The sequence below is a fragment of the Oryctolagus cuniculus genome, chromosome 4 (assembly GCF_964237555.1).
Source record: "Oryctolagus cuniculus chromosome 4, mOryCun1.1, whole genome shotgun sequence".
Lineage (NCBI taxonomy): Eukaryota > Metazoa > Chordata > Mammalia > Lagomorpha > Leporidae > Oryctolagus > Oryctolagus cuniculus.
In genome coordinates, this window is record NC_091435.1 from 16,491,835 (window position 1) to 16,511,648 (window position 19,814).

At 40.4% G+C, this 19,814-nt stretch overlaps 1 protein-coding gene and 1 pseudogene across 7 annotated transcripts in view; one reads left to right on the forward strand and one right to left on the reverse strand.

Annotated features, from left to right (window-relative positions):
- MAP3K7CL (MAP3K7 C-terminal like) overlaps nucleotides 1-19,814 on the reverse strand; it is a 127,935-nt gene that overhangs the window by 48,069 nt on the left and 60,052 nt on the right. The window contains exon 1 of one of the 7 annotated variants that reach the window (XM_051859472.2): nucleotides 6,142-6,273. The exons of 5 other annotated variants lie outside the window; for them this stretch is intronic. The gene's annotated coding sequence lies outside the window, so the exon portion shown is untranslated. Of the gene's footprint in view, nucleotides 1-2,108; nucleotides 2,133-6,141; nucleotides 6,274-19,814 lie in introns of those variants that run through there. One more of the 7 variants, XM_051859475.2, reaches the window with a different exon arrangement.
- LOC138849243 (large ribosomal subunit protein uL30-like) lies at nucleotides 9,297-10,212 on the forward strand (annotated as a pseudogene).

The window sequence follows — 19,814 nt, forward strand, 5'->3', positions numbered from 1 at the left end:
GCCGCAGCCGGCGCTGCACCAATCCGAAGCCAGGAGCCAGGTGCTTCTTCCTGGTCTCCCATGCAGGAGCAGGGGCCCAAGCACTTGGGCCATCCTCCACTGCCCTCCCGGGCCACAGCAGAGAGCTGGACTGGAAGAGGAGCAACCGGGACTAGAACCCAGCGCCCATATGGGATGCCGGTGCCACAGGCAGAGGATTAACCAAGTGAGCCACAGCACTGGCCCACTAAACATATTCTTACCACATGATCCAGTAACCATGCCCCTTGGCATTTTCTAAAGTGAGTTGAAAACATACACAAAAATTTGCACACAGATGTTTATAACAGCTTTAGTCATAATTGCCAAGTCATGGAAATAGCCAAAATGACCTTCAACATGGGAATGGAGATATATATATATATACACAAGCTGGTGCATCTACACAATGGAATATTACTCAGGTATAAAAAAAGTGAGCTATCAAACAACAAAAAGACACAGAAGGAGCTTAAGTGACATGAGTTAATCTGCAAGGGCTGCATACTCTATGATTCCAACTTTGTGACATTCTGGAAAAGGCAAAACTAACAAGACAGTAAAAGGATCAGTGGTTGCCAGGGGTTCAAAGAGAGAGAAGGGATAAATGAATAGGTGGAGGGGAGAGTTACAGGGTGATGAAACTGTGCTGTATGATACTGTAATGGTGAATATGCATCATTACACATCCACCTAAACGCACAGAATGTATAACACAAAAAGTAAGCACTCATATAAACTATGGGTTTTAGTTAATATTTCAATATTGCCTTATCTGTTGTAATAAATTAACCACATTGATGCAAGATATTATTATTAGGGGGAATTAAAGGGATGGGAGGAGAGAGGAAATATATGGAAACTTGGTACTTTTCACCTTTTTTTGTAAACCTCAAAATTAAACAATTAAGTAAAAGTAGTCAGCAGATGTCCATGATCAAATGACTGAAAAGCTAATTTGTTTTTATAGATGCATGAATAAAATGCATAGATTCAGATCATTAGAACATTCACATATAAACCTATTCTTTCCAGGAATTATAATTACCATTGGGATGTTATTTTGTAGTTAATAATATCACCTTACATAATGCATTATAATTTATCAAATGAATTTTTTATCCATTGTCTCATTTTCATCTTTCTAATGATCCCATAAAATAGTCATAATCAGTATCCTCATCCCCATTTGAGAGATGAGCAAATAGAAGCTGAGGCAGTTTAAGTAACGAGGTCAAGGAAACATGATGTATTAAATAAATAAACATTTTTAAAAAGATACATGATCATTGCAGAATTAATGATCCAGGTTTTTTTTTTCATCTTTTTTTAAGATTTATTTATTTGTTTGAAAGGCAGAATTATAGAGAGAGAGGGAAAGACAGAGAGAGAGCTCTTCCATCCTCTAGTTCACTCCTCAAATGGCTACAACAGCCAGGGCTGGGCCAGGCTGAAGCCAGGAGTTTCTTCCAGGTTTCCCACATGAGTAGCAGGAGCCCAAGCACTTGGGCCATCTTCTGATACTTTCCTGAGCACATTAGAAGGGAGCTGGATCAGAAGTAGAACAGCCATGACTTTAACAGTGCCCATTTGGTATGCTGGCATCTCGGGTAGCAGCATATCCTGCTATGCCACAATACCAGTTCTAGGATCCAGGTTTTCTAATTTGCAGTTCATGATATTTGCACTACACTAGGATATACTCTATATTAAATATTTAATTGATTTCTTTTTTTAGTTAAGAATAAGCCTGACTCTGAGTTTTTGGTTGGAGAAGACAAAGGTGCAGCTTCTTCAGTATCCTAGCATCTAGGTTCATCTAACACCAATCATCTTTTCCAGGACAATGAAGTTCAACCCTGAGGAAATCAAAGTTGTACACCTTACATGTTCCAAGGGGGTGAGTGGATTTCACATCTGCTCTGACTCCCAAACTGGCCTCTTTGGTCTGCCTTCAGAAGAGTTGAAGATGACATTCCAGTGAAACCAACAATGCAGAACAGAAAGGCCCAGAATGAGCCGGACCCTTCCTCTTCTGCACTGACCATCAGAGCTCCTGAGGAACTATTGAGACAGGAAGAGAAAGTTACCTCTGAAATACATGAAATGTCACCTTCTGTGCTATTATCAACAGCATCTGCAGAGGTAGCCAATCTTTATCCAGAAAACTTCCCAGAATTACCCATGTGATCCTGGGGACTTCACAGTGCACAGACTGTAATCTTGATGACTACATCCTCATGACATCTAAGAAGGCACTAAGAGAGATACAGAGGATGCTACAAAGGAAAGATTCCATTGACGCATAATTAGACAACAATGAGAATGCAACAAAGAAGAACATATATAAGTAGTTTAAATATGCTCTGAGTTTAATAATATAAATTTCAAGATTTTCACAATAATAATTAATATTTACTAGTTTCCTTAGGAGCAAGGATGTATTGCTTGGCTCTTTATCCAAACATTTTCAAGAAAGCAACAAATCCAAAACCCAAGTAAAATATCTCCCCATGACTGAAACCCAAAATAACTACAGAGTTTTTTAAGAATTCAACAGAATTACACTAATTCAATCCAGAAAGAATATGCAGACTAATAGTATGTTTATAAGTCTTGTTTTATTCTTTTTGGCAATCAGTGTTCTTACTATCATATACAAAATTTAATGGGATTCAAGGAACTATTCACCTAATGAGCTTTCTCCTGAATTATGACATATACTCATGGTATAGACTATTGTCACAATTACATGATACCAATTTTGTTTTCTTTCTTTTTTGTTCTTTATTTTTTAGAAAGCTTTTATTTAATAAATATAAATTTCATAGGTACAGCTGTTGCATTATAGCAGTTCTTCCCCCTATACCTGCCCTCCCATACCCTCTCCCATCCCACCTCCTACTCTCTCCCATCCCATTCTTCATTAAGATTCATTTTTAATTATCTTTATATACAGAATACCAACTCCATACTAAGTAAAGATTTCAATAGTTTGCACCCACACAGACACACAAACTATAAAGTACTGTTTGAAGACAAGTTATCATTAATTCTCATAGTGCAACTCATTAAGCACAGAGGTTCCACATGGGAAGAAAGTTGTTGATTTAACAACTGACACTCTTATTTCTGACATCAGTGATCACCCAAAGCTCTTGTCATGAGCTGCCAAGGCTATGGAAGCCTTTTGAGTCCACAAACCCCGTCAGCATGATACCAATTTTCAATGCAATTCAATAACTATTTTTGAAGACTTGATATGTTCCAGGCTAGTGTTTCCCAAATTTACCTGATTATTAGGTTCGTGTCTCTCTAAAATAGCCCTTCCCAGATTCTAAGACAGTGACTCAACAGGTCTGGAGCAACTACTGTGTTCTGTAAATTGTCGCTCCCCCTCTTCGTGGAGGAACGACACTAAACCCTGCGCTGTTCTTTCGTCTGCTCGGCCCTCCCCGGGTTTGCTGCTGGTTCTTCCCAGGTTGGCTACTATCCCTTCCACCTCCGTGGAAGGGCAGTTCCCCCTGGCCACATTCCCCACTTCCGCAGGGGAGCGGCACACCGCCGGCCGGCTCTCTCGGGGGCTGCACAGGTGTTCCCCTTAGATGTTCCTGGTGCATGCCGTCTCTCTCCTCCTTTATAGTCCTCCTCTGCCAATCCCAACTCGGCTGCCCACACGCCGAGTACGCTGCTCTCCTCCAATCAGGAGCAGGTCCTACAGTTTATTGGCTGAACTGGAGGCAGCTGTGTAGAAGCTGTTTTCTTCTCTCCCAGCGCCATATTGTGGGAGAGCAGATGCATAGAATAAGTCTTAATTCCAGTAACTTAGTCTAGTCCGAGTTGCTCCCCACAGATCCCCCTTTCTTTTTATTTTTTGGCGTTGATACGCGCCTGTCTTCGGTGTCCCGTGGCACACACTCTGCTCTGCTTGCTAGAGCTGCCACAGGTTCTTACAAGTCCTATCAATCAGGCAAACCGAATCCGGGTCCTCTCTTCGCCATGTTGTGAGGAGGTTTTTAGGCGCTGATGCGTGCCTGTCTTCGGTGACCTGCAGCTCATACTCTGGTCGAGCTGCCTGCTGGTGCTTACCGCCTTACTAATCAGGCAGACCGAATCCAAGCTCTCTCATTGCTGTGTTGTGGGGAGGCCTTATTGATGTTAATTCGTGCCTGTCTTCGGTGACCTGCGGTGCATAAGCTGCTAGCCGCCCGCAGGTGCTCATCGCCTCACTAATCAGGCAGACCGAATCCAAGCTCTCTCATTGCCATGTTGTGGGGAGGCCTTCCTATTTCTCTATTTCTCTATCTCCGGGCATTCCTATTTCTCCTGTTTTACTTCTATCTACCAGCATTCCTATTTCTCTCATTTTACTTCTAAACTTCTGTTTCTCTTATCCCCGCGGCTTCCCGGCGCCCGCCCCGAGGCTGCTTCTCGGCGGCTTTCTGGCTCTGAGCCGCTTCAGCCCGCGCCTCTCTCATCTGCGCGGCTTCACACTAGCCCAGCGTTCCCTATCTACTTGAGCCCCGCATGCTCTGTCTGCGCGCGGCAGCCTCCGCGAGTCACACAGCGTAGCTTACATCTCCGCCACTAGCATTCAATCTAAGTTCCCCGGGCTAACCTGGCGAATTCAACCCAGCGTACGTCTCCGCCCCACGGTTTGGCTTCCCGTCCTTTGCTCCCCGGGCTAATCAGATGGATCCCAATCTGGCTTACGTTTCCGCTTCTGGTTTCAACTTTTCGCCCCCTATTCCCGGACTAACTTGAGAATCCCAAAGTGGCTTTCGTCTCCGCCTCGGCCTGCCCCCCGCGGCTTCAATTTCCCTAACATATTTTTCTCTACCCGGTATGTTTTTTCCAACAATATTCCCCTCTCATTTCTCCTGGCCTCTCCCCACAGTCCGTATCCGAGTCTGTTTGTTCTAGCTTTCACTTTCGCCTTCGACCTTAGAGATTTCTCCCAGCTTCCCCCGTAGTCCGTATCTGAGTCTATGCCTAGGCTTTCAATAGCTTCTTCTGGCACCTTTTTCGTCCGACTTTTCCCTAGGCTGTTTGCTAGTCTCTCTCTCTGGTATTTTCCCAGTTCTTCCCGGTTTTTCCCTCCTAAGTTTTCTATCCGTCCTAGGTTTCCTATCCGAATCACGGCACCATTATGTCGCTCCCCCTCTTCATGGAGGAGCGACACTAAACCCTGCGCTGTTCTTTCGTCTGCTCGGCCCTCCCCGGGTTTGCTGCTGGTTCTTCCCGGGTTGGCTACTATCCCTTCCACCTCCGTGGAAGGGCAGTTCCCCCTGGCCACATTCCCCACTTCCGCAGGGGAGTGGCACACCGCCGGCCGGCTCTCTCGGGGGCTGCACAGGTGTTCCCCTTAGATGTTCCTGGTGCATGCCGTCTCTCTCCTCCTTTATAGTCCTCCTCTGCCAATCCCAACTCGGCTGCCCACACGCCGAGTACGCTGCTCTCCTCCAATCAGGAGCAAGTCCTACAGTTTATTGGCTGAACTGGAGGCAGCTGCGTAGAAGCTGTTTTCTCCTCTCCCAGCGCCATATTGTGGGAGAGCAGATGCATAGAATAAGTCTTAATTCCAGTAACTTAGTCTAGTCCGAGTTGCTCCCCACAGTAAATCTTAACAAGAAATTCTAATGGCTCTGCAAAGCATTTAGAAAATAGTTTAAAGATATTTTCACAAAACTTTAAATTAAGCTCCTTTCTATTATGTGACATATACTGCCTATAGTTTCCAACAAAGAAATATTTATAAAGGTAATCAGTCTTCTATTTTTTTAAGATTTATTTATTTGAAAGGCAGAGATACAGAAAGAGGAGAGAGAGATCTTCCATCTACTGGTTCATTCCCCAAATGGCCACAATGGCTGGGGCCCATATGGGATGCCGCTGCTTCAGGACAGGGCACCACAGCGCTGGCCCCTCAACTAAGTAATTTAACCAAAGCGCTATACCAGCAAGACAGAACCAGATTGGGGACCTAGGCAACCTGACTGTTAAACACTACACAATGGTTCTGATTTTATCAACGAAACAGGAAACAAATGCATGTGACTGTCCTCATGCAACTTCATAAGTGAAGATGGCCTTCAGGCCGTGGTGTGCCAGTGCCTGTCTTACCTTATCCTGATCCAGTAGATGTTACTGTTTCAGTAAGGGAAACACATGGCTCATGGTTAGAAACCACTGATTTAGTCAATGATTCCAACCCACTCCTCTTTGAACTTTGAGAGGGAGAAAATGATAAAAAGTTGATCATTCTGTTATCCTCATGTTAGACAGGAAAAGTAACCCCTAGTCACCTTTAAAATGAAAGGTTGTATGGGAAACAGGCCACACAGTAGACTCATACAATGACAAACACCCTAAACAGCACTCTGGCTTCAAAATCAGCCCTTAAGGCATTTGGATCTGGCTAAAAAGCCCATGAGAGCATTTCTGGCATGGAAAGCCAAGATACTGTGGAAAAAAAAAAAAACTAAATGAAAGATCTCTGTGAGTGAGATCCCAGTGGAAAGATGGGGCCATCAAAAAAGGAGGTACCTTTCTCTGAAGGGAGGAGAAAATTTCCATTTTGCTCATGTCTAAATAATGTCAGAGTTTGTGGTCACAAAAGGCTTTCAAAGCCTTGGCAGCTCATGACAAGAGCATCGGGTGATTACTGACATCATAAATAAGAGTGTCAATTGTTAAATCAACAACAGGAGTCATTGTGCACTTGCTTCCCTATAGGACCTCTGTACTTAATGAATTGTACTGTGAGAATTAATTGCAAAACTTGTTCTCAAATAGTATTTATCTGGAAATTTAAATGGTTTTTATATTATTTTACATTTATCATCTATAGTTGATTAAATGTGACATATGTGTTCCTATTTTCTACAAAACTTAGACATCAGGCTCTTGGAGAGAATTAAAATTTCTTTAATATACTTGACCATATGATAATATCATATTATCTTACATTTAAACATTTACATCTTTCTCAAAAATATGAACTGGAAGGATGAATAAAACTGAGCTTTCAAACTTGTTATTGGAATACAGATAGATTCACTTTACCATCTACTGTTATCATAAGGAAAACATGGATTTCTTATCATCTGTTAATATCCCAGTGAATACTCACAAAAGGCACTACACTCCCTTCTTAATCACAACCAAATAGCAATATCATACCAAAGAACACTAATTCCCCAAGATCTTTAATCATCCCAACAGCATTCAAACCATCAGTTTTCTCAGAAACATCTTAAATTATTTTCTCAGTTCACTTTTTATTTTTAAGCCAAGGTCCAAATATATGGTAAGATAATGTTTTTTACATTTTAAAAATATATATAATTTCCCCTGCATTATTTTTTCTTTTATTTGTTAAAGGACATACAGATTTTCCCACAATTGCACTTCCATGTCTTCTGATATGTTTCTCTGTCCTCTCTGTTCCCTAAAAACTAGCAGTCAGGTTCAGAAAGTTGATCCAATTCAAGTGATTCCCACCACACAGACAGACACCTTTGCCCCCATAGGACTACTTCTTTTGCAATGAATAATTTTCATTTAAAAGAAAAGAAATACTTTCCAATATTGACTTAGACAATTCTGCTACTTAAGTAAAAGCATAAAACTATGTATAGTCTTCTTATAAAACTCTTAGTATTTGAAATACGTAAAGCTTTATAAAGCCATGCATACAATTCAAGTACAAATAAAGCAATACATTTAAAATACAATTGAACCACAGAAACTTAGCATTTCAAGATGTTTTCCTGAAATGAAACAGGTACCCACGTTCCATAATAGAGTAGCTTGGTTTGAGTCCCAGCTCCACTTCCGATTCCAGCTTCCTGACAATGCCCACCCTGGGAGACAGCGGGTGATGACTGAAGTTATTGAGCTCCTGCTGCCCATATGGCAGACTTGGTCTGAGTTCCCATCTCCAGCCTTCAGCTCCAGTCCGGATCTGGCTCTTGTGGGCCTTTGGGGAAAGAACAGCAGATGGAAGTCTTCCTTCTCTCTCTGTCTCTCCATCTCTCTGTCTCTCTCTCTCTCTCACTGCCCCTCAAATAATCTTTTTAAAGACTTAGCTCTTACTGTTCCAACTTTCCCTTCATCAGACTTCCCCTGTGTTGAGTGGAAAGAGAATAGCTGGGATAATTTGGGTAAAAGGAAGTAGAGTTAGGAATAAAATCACTATCCATATATTTATGTTGGTCTCAGTTTCAATTTAGTGTATGTCTCAGGTTACCCCAGTGTAAAAATGGCTTTCACAATTTTCCCCGTTACCTACAATGCCCACTCATATAGTATGATGGCTTGAAGGTACAGGGCCATTTGTCATCTCATGGTGTTAATGTTTCCTAGAGGGCATTCATAATTTTTTTAATATTTTATTTATTTATTTGACAGGTAGAGTTACAGACAGTGAAAGACAGAGACAGAGAGAAAGGTCTTCCTTCCATTGGTTCACTCTCCAAGTGGTCGCAACGGCCAGAGCTACACCGATCTGAAGCCAGGAGCCAAGTGCTTTCTCCTGGTCTCCAATGCGGGTGCAGAGGCCCAAGAACTTGGGCCATCTTCTACTGCTTTCCCAGGTCATAGCAGAGAGCTGGATCAGAAGAGGGGCAGCCGGGACTAGAATCGGCGCCCATATGGGATGCCGGCGTCGCAGGCAGAGGATTAACCTAGTGGGCCATGGCGCCGGCCTGGCATTCATAATTTTGAAGCCTTTATCTCAACCAATACTTCATGAAATTCAAGCACTACAAACTAGATCTATATTCCTACATCCAAAAGGACTTCCAGGTAGAGATGGAAGCTTAAGTATTTAGTTTCCAAAACCCCACTAAATAACAATAAAGTTTTCATGTTACTGCCCCTTTTTGTTTGTTTTTAGTCACAAACCCACAAGAATAGGAAGAATAGGAAGGGAGACAATAAGAGCCAGTGTTTTTTCAAACTAGAAAACAAGCAGGACAAAGAGTGGTGAAAAGTGATTTAGTACACTAGAGGGAACAGAATTAAACATAAAACAAGGAAATTTGATTCTGAAACAGGTTATACGACAAAAACAAATAAATAAAACTCCCCAAAGCCCAAGAATGGAAAACATTAAGTATTTCTAAAGGAGGAGGTAAAATTAGAACTGGTTGAAAGACTGTTCAAGAAGCAATCATATGCAAATGAAGATCACAATGATATATCACTGCACACACACACTAGAATGGACTACAATGAAAAAGAGTGACATCAACAATAGTTTGGTAAGAATGCTGAACATATGGAACTCCCAAATATTGTTGAGGAGAAAGTAAAATAACAAAAATCGTCCTCTTTTCCAGCAGGAACCATGGAGGATGCCAGAAGAGAAGAAAGTTCCTGCTGTGCCAGAAACCCTTAAGAAAAAGTGGAGGAGTTTCACGGAGCTGAAGATCAAGCACCTGAGAAATTTGCCCAAAAGATGCTTTGAACGGCAAAGAGGAAGCTTATCTATGAAAAAGCTAAGCACTATCACAAGAAATACAGGCAGATGTACAGAACTGAAATTTGGATAGCAAGGATGGCAAGAAAAGCTGGCAACCTCTACATACCTGCAGAACCCAAATTGGCATTTGTCATTAGGATCAGAGGTATCAGTGGTATGAGCCCCAAAGTCCGAAAAGTGTTGCCACTTCTTCACCTTCTCCAGATCTTCAATGGCACCTTTGTTAAGCTCAACAAGACTTCAGCTGAGGATTGTGGAACCATACATTGCATGCGGGTACCCATATCTGCAGTAAGTAAATGAACTAATTTACAAGTGTGGCAAAATCAGTAAGAAGCGAATTGCTTTGACAGATAACACTCTGATTGCCTGTTCTCTTGGTAAATGCAGTATCATCTACATGGAGGATCTGATTCACGAGAGCTATACTGTTGGGAAACACTTCAAGGAAACAAACAACTTCTTGTGGGTTGTCTTCTCCCTAAGGTGGGATGAAAAAAAAAGACCACCCAATTGGTAGAGTGTGGAGATGCTGGCAACAGGGAAGACGAGATCAAGAGAGTTCTTAGAAGGATGAACAAAGTTGTCTGCTGTGGCATTTTTCTAATTTGATCAGATAATAAACAGTGACTAGAGTCATATTGAAATAAACTGTTGTATTGGTGACTTTTGTTAGTCTGTCTTCGTCTTCCCTTAACTATCGTGGCAAATCTTGGTGTGTAATAGAATTAAACCAGCAGTCCGTCACATTCAAAACCAGGGTACACTTTGTATTGTTTAAAAAATCTTGTGAGTTTTTTTCTCTATGAAAAAAGAGAAAACGTAATTTTTCACCTTTGAATTCTGCTATGAATCAAAAGGGAAACCTGTCTTATAGGCATTATTTGCATAATTTTAGGTAAAGTAATAAAAGTTACATTTACAAAAACACTATAGTTGCTGAAATTTCATGTCTTAGACTTTCTAAGTACCAGCATAAATGTGTTATTTTCCATTCCTGTTCTATTTTTTTCTTGTTTTGCATCTTTTGTCCATGTTTAGGTGAGCTATTAGGAATTCCATTACATATTGTGAATGTTATGATGGAAGAATGACATTTATGTCCACAGATGTATGTTATTTGGAGAATCTTAAGCAGTCATACTGCAATTACTGAGCACAAACTAGAAAGCTGATATTTTATAAATAATAAACATGTATGTTACTTATATATCATCTTACCTAGAAGAATGAACTGTAAATTTTGAGGTGCCGAGTGTAACATATAGTTCATACAATGAAAGAATTTTTGTGATCCTTCTTTGATTATTCTATGGCTCAAATGCATTGTGAAGAGTGAAAATTACCAGCCAGATATATTTATGAATTTCTTTACATTTTTATTCCTGATCTTTGACGCTATTTTCTGGGTTAGTGTGTTTCATTAGTGAATTCTATAAAGTCATGTTAAATGCCTATAAGTGTGCTGTGTTTTGTCAAAAATCTATTGACTGTGCTGTTGGATCAGTAAATATATAGTACATGAATCTCTTCTGAATAATAAATAACAAAATCACACTGGAAAAAATCTGACAGTTCCTTATAAAAGTAAGTATATTGGGCAAATGTTTGGCCTAATGATTAGGACATCCACACCCCAATAGTTCTATATTTTGATCTGGTTCCTGACTCCAGCTTCCTGCTAATGCAGGAACTGAGAAGCATCAGATGATGGATCAAGTAGTTGGTTTCCTTGCATTCACATAGGAGACCTGTATTGACTTCCTGACTCAGTTTTGCCTATCTCAAACCTGGCTACTGTGGATATTTGGGAAGAGAGGAATTCTCTCAGTCTATTGCTCTTCCTAACTCTTAAAAAAATATTTTTTTGAAAAAACTAAACATAAAGCTACCCCAATCCTGGGTGTTCCACTCTTAGTTTTTTACTCAACAGAAACAAAACATACCTTCAAACAAAGACACATTCAAAATATGCATAGCCAATTCGGGACATGCTCAAGCTGACTTGCCCCAAACGGTAGAGTTAGAAACATATCAGGGGATTCCAATTCAATCCCATCAAGGTGGCATGTACCAATGCCATCTCACTAGTCCCAGTGATCAATTTCTGTTCACAATTGATCATAATGATAGGACTAAGAACCAAAGGGATCACATAAACAAGACTAGTGTCTGCAAATACTAGCTGATAGAATCAAAAACGGAGAGAACTATCCAACATGGGAAGTGAGATACACAGCAGACCCATAGAATGGCAGATGTCCTAAACAGCACTCTGGCCTCAGAATCAGCCCTTAAGGCACGCAGATCTGGCTGAAAAGCCCATGAGAGTATTTCAGGCATGAAAAGCTAAGACACTCTGGCAAAAAAAAAAAAAATGACCTAAATGAAAGATCTCTGTGAGTGAGATCCCAGTGGAAAGAACGTGCCATCAAAGAAGGAGGTACCTTTCTCTGAAGGGAGGAGAGAACTTCCACTTTGACTAAGACCTTGTCCAAATATGATCAGAGTTGGTGAACTCAAAAGTCTTCCATAGCCTCGGTGCCTCATGACAAGAGCCTAGGGTAATTACTGATGCCATAAACAAGAGTGTCAATTTGTTAAGTCAACAACAGGAGTCACTGTGCACTTACTCCTCATGTAGGATCTCTGTCCTTAATGTGCTGTACATTGTAATTTAATGCTATAACTAGTACTCAAACAGTATTTTTCACTTTGTGTTTCTATGTGGGTGCAAACTGTTTTTTTTTTTAACTTTTATTTAATGAATATAAATTTCCAAAGTACGACTTATGGATTACAATGGCTTCCCCCCCATACCGTCCCTCCCACCCACAATCCTCCCCTTTCCCACTCCCTCTCCCCTTCCATTCACATCAAGATTCATTTTCGATTATCTTAATATACAGAATATCAGCTTAGTATACATTAAGTAAGGATTTCAACAGTTTGCTCCCACACAGAAACATAAAGTGAAAAATAATAGATGATTTTTTTTAATGATGATGAAATCAGATCAGACCTATTGTCATGTTTAATCCCAGTGAGAGTCAAGTTGGGAATTGATAATTTCTTTTTCTTTTTTTTTTTTTTTTTACAGAAGATCGGTTTAGTATGCATTAAGTAAAGATTTCAACAGGGTGCAAACTGTTGAAATCTTTACTTAATATATGCTAAACTGATCTTCTGTATATAAAGAGAATTGAAAATGAAAAAAAAAACTTCCAAAAAAATAAAATAAATGTTACTTGCCTTAAAAAATGTTCACAATATTCATAATAATATTTTACAAATTATCTAGGTTCCGTAGCCCAGCATGTCACATAAAATCAACTGTTATAGAAAAAAAATATGCATAGCAACTTTATTCATAATAGCTCCCTACTGAAAACAATGTAGGTGTTCATCAATAGAAGAGACAAGCAAGCTGTGGTATATCCATATGACAGAATAATGTTCATCAATAAAAAGGAGCTAGCTATTACTACATGTGAAGCATGGATGAATCTCAAAAGAAATGTACTGAGTAAATGAAACTTTCCACAAAATAATGCATACTGTATTCTTGCATTTCTATGAAATTCTAGAACAGGCAAAACTAATTGATAGTGGGAAAAAATCAGAGACAATAGACTCTAGATGGGTAGGGGGTCAGGATTGACTGGAAAAGAACGTGAGGGCACGTTCCTACCTCATGATATGAGAAGAGAGTTTGGCAAGGCATAAAGACCTTTACTGTTGGATTGGTGATGAGAACATGGGGAAAAAACATAAACATGAACTCTAGAAGCAGGGTTAAACATTTATAGCAATGTAAAATTATAGTTGACTATTTGCCTGAGCTGTGAATAGTATTTGCATGCACTTATTAATGTAAATACTGAATAGTGATCAAACTAAAATTATGCTATTGAAAGTAGGTGGCACTCTGACCTCAGAATCAGCCCTTAAGGATTCCTGGTCTGGCTGAAAAGCCCATGAGAGCATTTCAGGCATGGACTCTAGTTTCAAAAGTGGCATCAAACTCTTTACTATCCTTTCATCTTGGTTCTATATAACTCTAATGTAACTATGCTGAGATGTAACTTGATATCTTTGGAACTCAGTTTCTTTATCCGAAAGGGAAACATGTGAAATTTGTATTCTCTAAAGTTCTAAATTCTTTAATTTTAGGAGATAGAGTCAACTCCAAAATGAAAAAAAAAAATTATCCATAGAATTCCTTCTCTGGTGTTGATTCAGTAAGGAGTTAACTGGTCTGTAATAAACCAAAAATACATTTTACAACAATCGTCAAAAAAAGAACAGAATGAAGATAATCCCTCGTCTTTTTCCTGTTGAAGTCAGTAACCAACACAACCTCCAGTTTCCCTGCCAAACCCACTTAGTCATCAGATATTTGGTACCGAGAAAAATCCATTCAGTGTCTGATTATGCCGTGAAACCTGAGAACATCAAGAAAAGTGACAAGGAAGCGATCATGTTTTGTTCATCAAAACATTTTTCAAATTAAGCCATCACATCCTAAAATAGTGAATGAGAATCACCCATCAGGACTTCTTCCTGAAAGCATGCAAATGCACAATCCTTGTTTAGAAGAGGAGTGTCAATTACTTGTGCAGATACAAAAATGACTAATAGCTAAGGCCTAATAAGACACCTGTCAATTTCCCTTTTTTTAGCTTAGCTACTTTCAATTCATAGAAGTTGGCTGACACAAACAGCATTTTGCTGACAGTTGTATGTGTGTTTGAGCAGTGATAGCATTCAAACCAAAATGGTGTGTCAGATATTTGCAACCACGTCTTAAAAATACATTTTAAGAATTACAGTATTAACCACAAATGAATGGCTGCCCAGCCTCTCAAATGAAATACAGAAATAGCATTGTTAAGTCTGTCAGAGAAGGAAAAGCTTCCCATCACTGCTTTGGCTAAATGGGAATGACAATTTCCTAGAAGAGTCCACAAATAGAAACTGACATTTTCCTGGAATGGAAAAATCCCAAGGAAGGACAGAAGATGATCTCTTTTAGAGATTTTAGAATCTCAAATCTTATCATTTATATCTTCCTTTATCTTACTGTATTGAACAGAAGAAACACATTAATAATTACCATGTACTTCACAGTTTGTAACTGAGGTTAGAGTATGCATTATTAAACAATAAAAGAAAAACATAACCCAATCCAAGCATGGCCATAGTAACAAAGCTAACCCAAACAATTCAAATTAGACCAGTCAGTACTGTGAAGCCTTTGTGGTCTGAGTTCCATGAAATGGAATATATTTACATATCAGGAAATCATTCCTGAGCCTGAAAAGCAGTGCCTCACTTTGAAAAGCCTTCTGGAGGAACCGGCGCTATGGTGGATCTGGTTAAGCTGACACTTTCAGTGTCAACATCTCATATGGGTTAGGTTCAAGTCCTGGCTGCTCCACTTCACATTCAGATCCCTGCTATTGCAGCTAGGAAAGCAACAGAGGATGGGCCAGGTCCTTGGGCTCCTGCACACATATGGCAGACCAGGAAGAAGCTCCTGGCTCCTGGCTCAGGACCAGCCCAGCTCTGGCATCACTGCCATTTAGGAAATGAATCAGTGGATGGACGATCTCTCTGTCTCTCCCTCACTCTCTCTCTCTCTCTCTCTCTCTGTTACTCTGCCTTTCAAATAAATAAATAAATCTTAAAAAAAAAAAAAAAAGCCTTTTGGGCTAACAATAGCTAATTCAAACTCCAAATGGTAACATTATTTATATATTTAAATATTTAAAAGAACTCTCGGCAAAGGCTAATTAGCATGCTTTTAGAATTCTCCTTCCAGATTTAGAAACTGAGATTCACATGAACAAAAATAACATTCTCTTTTCACTAAGAAAAGTCAATGAAGATGAATCAGAATGTGAATCAGAATGAAGGCAGCATCGTAGTTTGTGCCCACTCTGGGATCTTCTGAAGATCTGAAGAAAATTTTGTCAGCTATTGACCAAGAAGGTTTTAATAATTTTCATTAATGACACATTAAAAACAGAATATTAGTCATTTTAACAACGTCGTCCCAGTTGTGTCTACATGAGTAGTGAGAAAGAACTGAGGCACATGTGGTTATATTGCTAATGTTAAAACTACAGAATTTCTTTTAGGCCATCCAATCATCCATAGTTTTTATTTATATTCATCTTTTAAAATATTTAAACTTATAAGTTTTCCTTATATTTTGATGCCAAGATCTCAGTATCATTTACCTATTTAAAATTCATGTGAGATAAGACAAGAATCTCATAGCCTATTCAATGAGATAATTTGTATCTTGAGGTTTTTTTTTTTTTCTAGTATGCTATAGTACTGTAAATAAAAAACAAATAATAGGGGGCAGGCTTTAGCCTTGAAATTACAATGCTCATGTTCCATATTGGAGATTCCTGCTAATGCAGACCTTGGGAGGCAGGAGGTTGTGGCCCAAGTATTTGGGCTCCTGCTACCCAGACTGAATCCCTTGCTCCCAGTTTGGGTCAGGTCCAGCCCTAGCCACTGATGGCATTTGGAAAGTGAACCAGCAGATGGGAACAAAAGTTTTATTTATGTGTGTGTGTGTGTGTGTCTGCTCCTCAAATAAATAAAAATTTTGAAAATGTTTTTATTTGTTATTTTTTTAACATTTATTTAGTAAATATAAATTTCCAAAGTAGAGTTTATGGATTACAATGGCTTTACCCCCCCCATAACTTCCCTCCCACTCGCACCCGCTCCCTCTCCCATTCCATTCACATCAAGATTCATTTTCAATTCTCTTTATATACAGAAGATTGATTTAGTATATATTAAGTAAAGATTTCATCAGTTTGCACCCACACAGAAACACAAAGTGTAAAATACTGTTTCAGTACTAGTTATAGCATTACTTCACATTGGACAACACATTAAGGACAGATCCCACATGAGAAGTAAGTACACAGTGACTCCTGTTGTTGACTTAACAATTTGACACTCTTGTTTATGGCATCAGTAATCACCCTAGGCTCTAGTCATGAGTTGCCAAGGCTATGGAAGCCTTTTGAGTTTGCCGACTTCGATCTTATTCAGACAGGGTCATAGTCAAAGTGGAAGTTCTCTCCTCCCTTCAGAGAAAGGTACCTCCTTCTTTGATGGCCCTGTTCTTTTCACTGGGATCTCACTTGCAGAGATCTTTCATTTAGGTTTTTTTTTTTAATCAAAAATAAGAAACTGAAAACTGGGGCTGATGTTGTAGCACAGTGAGTTAAGCAGCTGACAATCTACAATACTAGCATCCCATAAGGGCTCCCATTCTTGTCCCAGCTGATCCAGTTCTGATCCAGCTGTCTGCTAATGCCCTGGGAATGCGGAGGAATATGGCCCATACGCTTGGACCCCTGCCACCTACGTGGAAGACCTGGATGAACAAACTGGCCCAGCCCTGCTTGTTGTGGCCACTTGGGAAGTATATCAGCAGACGGAAGATCAAGCTCCTCCTATCTCTCCCTCTCTCTCTGTAACTCTGTATTTCAAATAAAAAAAATTAAAAAAAAATACTGAAACTACATGCTACCACATCTAGTGCTGCTCATGGAACCTAGAAAACCATTCGAAAATGCTGGTTGGTTGAATGAGCTTTGCAAAGAAAGCAGAACAGTATCCACAAATAACTATGCAAAGACCTGTAGAACAGAGTCTAAGCCTTGCTTTACCACCATTCACTGTGTTACCCTGAACTAGTAATAATCCCTTAGGTTCCCAGACTACTCAACTGTCATCGTTTTAGATTTCGCTAACATTTGCATCGATTGCTTATGTACCAGTCACTACTTTAAGGGCTTTAAATCTAATAATTCATTAATCTGCACAACAACCCTAGGTGCAGAACCAGCTTCCTGGTCAGTGGTACAGAGCCTCATGCTCAGAATGGGCCCACAATTGATCTAATGCTCTGCTGCCACCATCTTCGAATTTCAAAAAGGAATAGGCAAATTATGTAGCTAGTTCTGTCCATTGAGAATTATTATATGCTGATTCTACAGAAGGGGAAACTGAGGCAACAAGAGGTTAAGTCAGTTTCCCAAGGTCAAAAATGTAGTCAGATTTCACACCAGCACATAACTGAGACCACTCAGCTCCTCTGAACTCAGGGGAGATCTTGGAAACCACTATTGCTGAATTCGCTGAGAGTGCCACAATTCCAACTAAGGTCCTTTACTAAAAAGAATGTTGATTTCACTCTTTCCTCTTTCCATCAAAGCTTTTTATAGAGCAGCAGTGCCATGGAGAAAGAAAAAGAGAGATTGCATTCACAAACAAGCCAAATTTGAAAAAAGAACTGCTTAGCTAAATGAAAGGTGAGAGGGTTTTAACTGGTTGTGGCAGGGACTTAGCTATTTAAATGACAAGCTAAACAGGATATCTTTGAGGTTATTTCAGATGCTGATCCCCAAATAAGAGCTTTTAGGAGTAGAATTCAGAACCCTACAAGGGGAAGACCAAGTTAGCCAGGAATGGAGAGGCCGCAGCAGAGGTGGGACACATCAAAGAAAGCATTCTGCACCGCCTTTTATAGATGTGGAAACATCCCAACTGCACTGCTGTCCAGTAGGCAAACCTAAATAAAAGGCTTGCATCAGCTGAGATCAAATACTCAAGAAAAGAGAAGCTGGCATTGTGGCATAGTGGGTAAAGCCGCCACCTGCAATACTGGCGTCCCTTATGGGCACTGATTCGAGTCCCGGGTCCTCCACTTCCAATCCAGCTCCCTGCTAATGTTGTTAGAAAAGCAGCAGAAGATGGCTCAATTGCTTGGGCCCTGCATCCATGTAGGAGACCTGGATGAGGCTTCTGGTTCCTGGCTTGGGCCTGGTCCGGGCCTGGTCCAGCCCTGGCCATTGCACTCATTTAGAGGGAGCAAATCTGTGGTTGGAAGAGCTCTCTCTCCCTCTCCCCCTCCCTTTCCCTCTCCCTCTCCCTCTCCCTCTCTCTCTCTCCTTCTCTTTATCTCTCTTTCTCTGTGTTGTGTGTATGTGTATAAAACTCTCCCTTTCAAATAAATTAAATAAATCTTTAAAAAAAATACTCAGGGAAACAGTCAAGATTTCCTGAGGGTTCTGAGTCAAGTCCCCTGTGGAGAGAAGGATTTGGCCTCCAGGGGCTCTCAAAGTTTCCTGTCAAGCCCTTTCCACAGCCTCCTTCTGCCCAAAGTAGTGCTGGTTGATTCACTCTGACTAAAATCTACCAGCTCCAGTGAATTGATGATGTACAATGTTCTTCATAACTCAGGGCCTAATCTGTATCACAGCGGCTCTGAGAGTTCTTATTACCATTATTATTTGCTATCACTTAGGTTTCCATCTACACTCTGGTTTTGAATTTTTAAAATCAAAATAAGGGCAGGCACCGCAGCACAGTAAGTTAATCCTCTGCCTCTGGCGCTAGCATCCCATATGGACATCGGTTCTAGTCCTGGCTGCTCCTCTTCCAGTCCAGCTCTCTGCTGTGGCCTGGGAAGGCAGTAGAGCATGACCCAAGTCCTTGGGCCCCTGCACCCACGTGGGAGACCAGGAAGAAGCACCTGGCTCCTGGCTTCGGATCAGTGCAGTTTCGGCCATTGCGGCCATTTGGGGAGTGAACCAAAGGAAGGAAGACCTTTCTCTCTGTCTTTCCCTCTCACTGTCTGTAACTCTACCTCTCAAATAAATAAATAAAAATAAAACTCTTTTGTTTTATTCACTGCAAATTGAACTTCCAGATTCAGGTCAATGATAAAGCCACCCAGATTTGTGCCAAAATGTGACCTCCAAAAAGAATCATGGAAAATGCTATTCTACACCAACTGCATTCTGCATTGTCTAATGCTCTTGCCCAGTACAGACCAGAATCATGTGAGCAACACTGAAAAGAACTAGTAATTGATGATGTGATGAGCATTATATGAAAGGGTGGTTTAAAAGAATCTTAGAGGGGCCGGCGCTGTGGCGTAGTAGGCTAAGCTTCTTCCTCCGGTGCCCCATTCCATATGGACACTGATTTATGTCCCAGCTGTTCATCTTCCAATCCATCTCTCGGTGATGGCCTGGGAAAGCAGTAGAAGATTGCCCAAGAGCTTGGGCCCTTGCACTTGTGTGGGAGATCCAAAGGAAGTTCTTGACTCCTGGCTTCCAATCAGCTCATCTCCGGCTGTTGCAGCTTTTTGGGAAGTGAATCAGTGGAGGAAAGACCTTTCTCTCTGTCTCTCCCTCTCTCTCCATAACTCTACCTCTCAAATAAATAAATAAAATATTTTAAAAAAAAGAATCTTAAGAGTTCT